The sequence below is a fragment of the Perissodus microlepis genome, chromosome 8 (assembly GCF_051167445.1).
Source record: "Perissodus microlepis isolate ML-2025 ecotype Zambia chromosome 8, ASM5116744v1, whole genome shotgun sequence".
Lineage (NCBI taxonomy): Eukaryota > Metazoa > Chordata > Actinopteri > Cichliformes > Cichlidae > Perissodus > Perissodus microlepis.
In genome coordinates, this window is record NC_140468.1 from 26,094,818 (window position 1) to 26,104,209 (window position 9,392).

Sequence of the window (9,392 nt, forward strand, 5' to 3'; positions counted from 1 at the left end):
ATGTCTGTTTTGTTGTTGAATTGAAATACAGTTCCATTCATAGCCATCTCATCAAACCAGTTTGTGATAACATTCCAATACGTAAGTGTAATGTGCTGGGAAGGATGATTGTTGGTGCTAGAACTAGTGTCAGCAACCCTCAGAAAACAAATATTAAAATCATTAGGAGTTACATATTCCAAAGAACTTAAAATGTGATTTTTCTAAATGATGAATGTGAATAACTTCTTAAAATCACTCTTAAATTTATACATACAACATATGTGTGGACAATGTTTAAATTTTGAAAAAGGAGACTAAAGTGGGGTATGCTTCAGGGTGGGCCTGCCTTGTGATTTACAAGTTGCTACCAAATGAGTGCAGTGTTGGCCAGTTTCTAAGTATAGTCCACCTCACAAAAATGCTCAGCTTCAGACTTCACTACACTTTACTAATGTCACAATGGCTTCATCCATGTTTTATACACAGTCTGGGTTCTTGTCCTTAAGGTAATAACACCAACATATGTTTTAGATACATATGACCACTACTGGCGGCCTAACTTTAAAACATGTGTAGCTCAGAACAGTTTGCATAAAGGACCAATGGGGTCATTTTCTTGGAGAGTACAGTCTTACATCCCGAGCATGAATATATGCTGGTCTCATCTAGCTTATTTTAACCTCCTAGGACCTGGCGTCCACATATGTGGACATCACATTTTGGGTTATTTAGACCAAAATACTCAATTTTGCTCTACAAGGGCCTGATATCCACTTACGAGGACATTATACTGCTACTGTTCTATCGAAGTTTTAAACAAATATCCTCGTATGTGGCTCTCATTTTTCTTTGTAACAACAATCAGGTAAAAAAAAATCTGGTTATTCTTTGTTTTTATATTCATTGGGTCCCAATCAGCCCAAATATCAAAGAGAAATTAAAAATGCATGCCGTGGAAGAGTTCGGGTCTTAGGAGGTTAAACCTTTCTTAAGCACTTTGTGTCGTAAAAGGTGTTATATAACTGAACTTTACTCATTACTAAAGTTCAGTTTAATTTAATTCTATTTATGTACCAGCTATATACTGTATAATAAAGACCATGCAGTTTTAAAGCTAAAATCCACTACAGGCAACTGCAAGTGACAAATAAAGGCTCATTCATCATCATCATCATCATCCAACAATCACACAATCATCCGCAAGCAAGCTCTTGGTGACACTAAGGAGGTGGAACTCCCTTTCAACAGAAAGAAACCTCTGGCAGAACCAGGCCCAGGAAGGAAAAGCCATCTACCATGACTGCCTGTGACGTGTAGGGAAAGAGAAGACAAGAAAGGAAAGCATAGTTACAAGAACAAAAAACACAAAGAAGAGTGATAAGACAAAATCTAATGACATGTAGTATAGTGAGGAAGGCACACTTAATGCATCATGGGAACTGCCACAGCAGCCTTAGTCTAAAGGACCCAAATGTATTCTCACAGGCAGGCACATGTAAACAAAAAGCAAACCTTTAATTAGGCTGCTGTCAGATTCGAGAGTTACCAAGTCCATGACATGAAGAGGCAAACTAAAGCCCCAGTACTTCATAAACTGGCAAAGAACGTGAGGATGACAACAGCGAGACGAGACTGAAGGCAAGACTGCACTACTAAAACACAAAAACAGTGATTAGGGAATTGACCACTGGTGGGTAATCAGAGGCAGGTGAAGATAATCAAAGACATTGACACATGAGGCAGAAAGTAGAGCTAAACACAAGACACTAGAGAAAAGTAACTACAATAATCAAAGGGAAAAATACAGACACAAAAATGAACTTAGCATAAGGGAGCTGATGAGACAGGAAACACCCAAGAGAATAAAATGAACTCCAATAGAAACTAGAAGTAAAAACCAAAGTGTCAGCATACATGAAATTCAGGGAATGAACAATAATTAAAGAAAAAAACAGAGAACATTTTAAATACAGAATATCAAGTACAATAAACTGCACACACTGTGGAAAACCCAGGGATTATTATAGTAGTAGTATAATCCTATAATGCCCTTTGTATCATATTTGATACGTGAGTTTTTGAGACCTCTATCTCACCTACATGATTAATACTTGCCATAATTTCAAAATGTTATGGACAAAACTCTTTTTTTTGTCTAAAATTAACACTGTTGTTAAAAAAAAAGTTGCCAAAAATGCTTTATGTATCAAATGCGATACAAAAAAATATAATAAACATCGCCCAGTCTATAAACTTTATCAAAAAGGAAAGTTTGAAGTCTAATTTTAAACATTGACAGGGTGCATATTGGACAGGGTCCTGCTTAATTAATATTAAATGTTGGAATATTCCTTAAAACTGTTACAGACAGGGTCTTTAGTTATTGTTCAGCTCCATTGTTTAATATACTTGACTCATGTGTCTGTTAGTGTTGCGTTAAACAATTATAATGAAGTAAAAGTACAAATTCAGGGTTTTGTTAAAATCTGTTAAGAATCAACAGCATCTCTGTTTGTGTAGTCATAATGGTGAGTTAGAAATTTTCACAGTGACCAGCCGAGCGGAATAAAGGCTGTTTAACTGATTTTTTGAGTGCCTTGGTTTTCTCGCTTTCTTTTTCTTGTGTAATTTTAAGCTTGCAATCATGACTAGCCATGCAGAATAAAGGCTTTGGATACATTTGTTTCAAGTGCCATGACTTTCTCTTTTTTTCCCACATGGCTGCCAAGAGACCTTTTTGACACTGAAAAGCAATGAACTTTACCATCACTTGAGTCAGGGAAAAAATAAGCCTTTTATTTGCTTGTGAAATGACCTGATCGGTGCCATGACCACACTATGCATTACCTGAATGTGGAAGAAACAGAGAGATGGGCTGAAGGAGTAGAATTATACAATCCAAGACTTTGCTGTTACAGCACTGACAAACCAGTGAAGCGCGGCCCTGTATGAGCAGGACACCATTGTTCTTGACTCCTCTTTCTCTCTCTCCAGGGGCCAATCCTTTATACATGCCATGTTCTTCTGCCATTACCATGACCCAATTTCTTTTGAAAACCGTGTTTCCCAAATTGCAGAAAGAGCCGGTGCTGGTACAAGAGCTTTCAAGAGAAACTGTCCCCTTGAGTTTAACTATGCGTGCTGCTGAGTCTTACTCCAGAAAGTGCTTTGTTAGGAATTTCTGATAATGCTTCATTTTTTGCCCACAGGGCTACAAGTTTGAGCCATCGGCTTTAAGCTGGTGGAGTGTGGCGCAAACTAAAACCCAGACAGATTCTCTAATATGGAAACAGAACACTTCCCAACAAGATGGTGTTTCTAATGTCGTGTATGGCTGCTTTATCCTCACATGACGTCAGCAGAAATAGAAATACACCCGTTACATGTTCTGTATGGTGTGCTAATGCCAAGTAAAATTAAGTGAATACATGCACCACTTTTGGGAGTGATGAAACACTTTAACCCTGTCAGTATTTTTCTTAGCTTTCAGCTGTTTGCTAGCTGTCTCATGAAGATGAATACTGTGGCAGCTCTAGAGTAATGGCACTTGCCAGCATGCTGTCATCACTTCCCATAACTGTCTTGTTAGTCTAAAATCCTGTCCCCGCACCAGCGCTGGCACGCCATAATATCTCGCTAATTTACAGCCAGACTTACAAGTGAATGAGCCCGTTTGATGTTCAGTGTTGGCTTTTGATCAGGGCTGTATATTCAGAGCTCTCAGTGGTTGGGGTTATAAATGATTATTACTGAAGTGCCGCTTTGTAGAATGTAATGAATGGGAGTTGATGGTGTAGTGGAAGTGCCTGGGGATTGGTAGCCCATATAGGAATTGGAAGAGTTCTTTCAAAGTGCAGTCAATTACAGAATATAATAATCATCTGCTGTCGTCATCAGGGAATCTTGGGATATTCCAACTGTATGCTGTATAACACTGTAAAAAGAAACTGCAAAGTGAAATTGTTGATTTCAATTTTATGACATTATCATGAATCAAAGATATACATTTGGACAACAGAGTGAAGGAGGGATGGATTTAGAGTGGGGTGTGCAAATAGCTAGCTCTTTAGAGCTCAATTAATGGATATTTTTGTGTAAACAATGGTTCAAATAACAGTATGCAATGTGGTTACTCACTCACTCATGCAGTTTTTACTAGCTTTCTGCTCATTATTTGCTTTTTATAGCGTAGAATTTAAAGGTTTTGATTTGGTCCCTGAACTCTTATGACTATTTCTAATTTAATAAATTTACTGTATAGTACCTGGCAAGTACCAAATAGAAAATAGTTAGCAAAAATTAATGAAAAAGTGAACCACTGAAATGCAAAATTGGCGGAGGATGTCAGTTAATGCATCATTGAAGTTTTATAATACTCACACTTGTGGTCACTGATTCTAATGGTCATTGCACATCAAAGAATTCCATAACAAATCACTTGAGTATTGACCGTTAGGGGGAACAAATACTCTTTGAGTTTGTGTTTTGTGTTAACTCTATCAAAAATGTACGGAAGAGAATTAGGGCCACTGAAAAAAAACGTTTTGTACTACAATGCCTTTTTTATTCTGCTAGACGAGGAACACTTAACAAGTATGATTCTTTTAAAAAACAAGAGACACAGTCAGAGTTGGGGAGTAACGGAATACATGTACCGCTGTTACGTATTTAAAATGCAAAATATGAGTAACTGTATTCCGTTACAGTTACCGTTTAAAAAGGTGGTATTCAGAATACAGTTACTTTGTTGAAATAAAGGGATTACATGGCGGTCTTTTCCTGTTTCATATGTTAGGCTATGCCCTCTCTATTTTTGGCAATTCCACGCCGGTGGAAATGCAAACAAAACACGCATTAAGAGGCTCAAATGCCTGTGTCTCAATCTCGCGTCTCATAATGACGTGAAGAAATATTTTTAAAAATTATTTAATATGAAGGCAATAGGCAGAGTGTTACAGGCTTCACCCTAAAGAATGTAGCCTTATGGACAGTGTAGTCCGTGCTGCAGGGAGAATGGACCGCCATACCCGTTATGTGTCTGTGAGCGAGGGAGGGAGAAAAAGGAGAGTGGAAAAGTACGAGTTGTCATCAAGCAGAAACGGGAGCTGGAAGCATGTAAATATAATAATAACCACTGCAGCCAAAAAGAGAGCCTGACGAGCCCAGTTGTAAGTAAGCTATTAAGACTCGACTGTACACTGTGTTCGTGTTTTCCTCTGAAAACAATAAGTTCTGTTGGAGCAGCCTTTCAACGCCTCTCTCTGTCTCTCGCTAGCAAAGTTGACCCAGACAACAAAGTAAAGTCGTATTAGCCAGAGGTCCATGTTTTATATACACACGGAATAGTTTTCTATACGAGATCACTGCAAAAAGTGCAGCCTGACCTAATGTCCACCCTACGGTTACTCATTTTATATTAACATTTAAAAATTTAGTTGGTATTGGTAGTAACCTTCAGTAAAAGTAATAATTCACATTCGTGTAGTTGTAAAAAAGCATGATAATATATTAAGTAATCCAAAGTATTCAGAATACGTTATTCTCATTGAGTAACGTAACGGAATACGTTACAAAATACATTTTGTGGCATGTATTCTGTAATCTGTAGTGGAATACATTTTAAAAGTAACCTTCCCAACACTGGACACAGTAGAGACAAGGGTGCGACAAACTAGCAAGAGTCCTTATATTTGGAATGAAAAGTGTGTATGTAGGTGTGTGTGTGTACGTTGTGTGCATGCATGACTTTTTCTGTGCACCTGCACATAGTGTTATTGTAGAATGGCAAGCCAAGAGGCCAATAAACAAAAATGAGTCTTACAGGTACTGTTACTGCAGTCCTTGTCGTCTCCATCACAAGTGTGTGTGTGTGTGTGTGGGTTGGGTGGGGGGGTGATTACATATTTGAGTCTTAGTTTTTGTTCTGTGCTCCTTAAGTAAAATTCATCTGACTTTCAGTATGTTCTGGGAATCCAAAGCAACATCCCAAGAAGGTACCAGGAAGTCACATACCAGAATGTTGTACTCTAAAAGTTATGGGAAACGCACTGAGGCCCTGCAAATCATGTCAATGCGTCCCAGAGGATGACTTTTCCAGATGCCTCTGTTTTCCTCTTCACTGATGCATTACAGCATTTGTGGGTGTGCGTTTGTGTGTATCATAGCTTGTGCATGGATGTGTAGAAGTGGGTCACAGCTGCCAATAAAAGGGTATTTTTGCAAAGCAGGGGCTTTCCTTGAGCAGGGAGCATCAACCTTGTCCCCTGCTTGTCCTCATCCAGCCCAGCTTCAAAATACATGCCCTCTCCTATAGAAGCAAGAGGAAGACAGTGGCAATAGGAAAGCATAAATTTTCCAAATAGGCTGTAATATTGATGCACGTCCTTCCCTCTATCTTTTAGGTATCCCTGTATTTCTTTTTGATATCTGCTTTGTCTCCTCAGACCAAGCAAAGCTTGTTTCCTAGGTTGTTGTTGAGGAAATTTTAATTTAGTCTTGTATTTCCAATTTCTGCATAGACTATGGTCTGAAAATATTTGCAGAATATTCTGCTTTTGTGTTTTATTCAAACATACTTCTGTTAATGATAAACCACAAGGTTTCTGTGTGTATGTGAAGATTTAATTATATTAGGATACCAAATACAACTAACGAGTGTCTGTGAAGGTTCTCAGTCATCCATGACTACAACTAACGAGCACCTCACCCTGTGCACCCTGTGTCTTTCTTCACTCTGGCTTTCTTTTATTTTTTCACCTAATTACACAAGCATCCACATGAAAAGCAAGTTAAATAACTTACTTCTGTTGGCTCGTTCCCCATTCTTTCCTTTTCCCTACCACTAGTTATAGGCTTACATAATCAAATAGCTTCAGTGAGACATATGCTTGTGAAAGGTTCAAAGAGGTGAGCGTTCACAAAATTGAGATAGCACCTCACACATTATTTATCGAGCCTGACACTTTCACATCAGAACAGTAAGTGACGGTCAACATTATCAGTGTAGTTTTCCAGATCATTACCTGGAGTTCCTTCAAACACTGCACCTCTTCTGGGAGAGATTTTTATGTTATGTAGTCGATCTCCCAGGCTACAGAGAAAAAAACCATCGTATGAATTCAGCAACATCGTGGAGATGATAGCCAATGCTGCTAGCAACGATCTTCATGTTATTGTTTGTAGGATCCTAATGAGTATTCTAGGTGTCACTGTGAGGGACCAAGCAGCCAAAGCAAAGAGGACACAGGCAAAAAAATATCTTCAAAAAGGGTTTTCTTTATTTTAACCCTCAAAAAGTCCAAAATTAACAAAATTTGAAAACATACTTAGCAGGCCCATAAAAGAGGTCAACTAAATATAACTCTACAAAAAGTAATTTCCAAAAACTTAAACAAAACAAAGTGAGACACAACTTAACTCACATACTGACCTAATTACAAAGACACATGAGGGTAGCTTTTATAATGATTTGGCCAAACTATTTACACATAATAGGGGGGAAAACAAAAACACACACTAATATTAACTAAGCACAGAATAGCCTAACTAACCCTAAAACACCCCTGCTCCTGGTAAGCCCATGGTTGGTCCTGCTGAGCAGGCATTTTGTTCCCAGAGTCCTCAGCCACGCCTTTTGCCCAGACAGGAAACAGCCACCGCCCAAACCCAGGTAACTCAAAGAAAGAGAAACATAATTAATATAACAAAACATTTTAGAAAAACCACACAATGTTACTATGTGCGCGCCTCATAATACCAGTGTTAGGTTTAACCAAATGATTAATGAAGAAAACTGCAAAGCAAACTAATAAAGTAAAAAATGGACTAATTTACCCCTGTGTGGCTGATGCCATCACAGTCACTGCCGGGATGGCTGATGTGTTTGTGGTGTGGACCCAAAAGCAGACATGGAAGAGAAAACTAAGTATAACAAAAGGCAAGCCGTTTATTTTGGCGGAAAAACTCAAAACAAGGCGAAGTGAAACTGGGGGAAAAACTAAACTAACCTGAACTGGGACAAACTATAACTAAACATGGAAACTATGATGTGAAACCGACTGTTTCAGGCTCTGAAGAGTTAAAGTCAGCTAAGACTGTTTGTTTTAAGACTGATTGCTTGTCAGTCATAAAGAAGACATAGAAGAAACATAAACTAGACTAAAACTCAACTAAGACAAACTAAAAATAGTACTAGAACTTAACATTATCTCAATATATAATAAGCAATGAAAATACAAAAAAACTGAAAAATGCTGGATCATAGATCCAGCCCCCTGACACTAGGCTCTCTATTTCTCATAGGGTCAAATTAAACAATTTTCTATATGTTTTTTAAGTTTTAATCTTTGCCTTTGAGTTCGATCAAAAAAGATATGGTCCACAGCATGCAGACCTGCAAATTGCCAATATTTAATTTAATGTTATGACCAGCTAAACCAGAGGGAAGTGGACCCAAGTGCAAGACCCAAACAAGAACAGGCAAAAGAGTGGAACTGAGTAGAACATTCTTTATTAACACACAGACATGATTTGGTTTAAGTACATGCAAGAGATCCAGCAATGTTTTGAACAGGCTTTAGCTACATTACATTAAAATAGATGGTAACATTTTTAGCCACAGACAGGCTCCCACACAGCACAATGATGGCCTTACTAATTTTCTAATTTTCACATTTTTGCAGTGCCTTTTATTTCTGAACACAATGCCAAACACACAACTAAATTCAAAAGGCCTGATGCTAATGCCACTTTGCTGACTAAACATCTAATTAAGCTAGTCAGCTAAGCTAACAGTTATTTGTACTTTTTTTCCTTCAGAAAATAAAACAGGTCAAAACAATTAGACGCAATTTCTGAAGTCAACAAGGGAAGATGGATGTTTCTAATGTCTATGCTAATCCATGAAGGTACCAATAATGAGCCACTAAACTTACATCAAGGTAGAAAAAAAGATGGGAAAAAAATAAGAGAGAAAACAGAAACAGAGCGACAGTGAGATCAAAGTTTGTACCCATGAGTGATGCAGGGAAACAGCCTCTTCTGCTTGGATGGCCATGCACACATCAAACACAGCCACAGCTGTGCTGAGTTGGCTTTGTATCACTGTAAGCGTGGATGTGCGTGGATTGGATGCATGCATGCATGCATTATTGTTTACATGGATATATACTTTTGTATAATTAAACTTTTTGAACTGTATAATACAGTATATTTGTGAATTGTGTGAGAGGTGTGTGTATGTTTTCTTTCTATGTGTGGATAACAAACAGTAGCTTCTCTGAAGATATTATAGTCAGTGAGTTCCTGAGTGTGACCTTCACTATGGGTCCATGTAAGAATGGCGTCTGCTTTCTGACACTGCCTCTCTCTCTCTTTCCTAGGGTCTTTCCAGCACAGGGTCCGCTGCATGG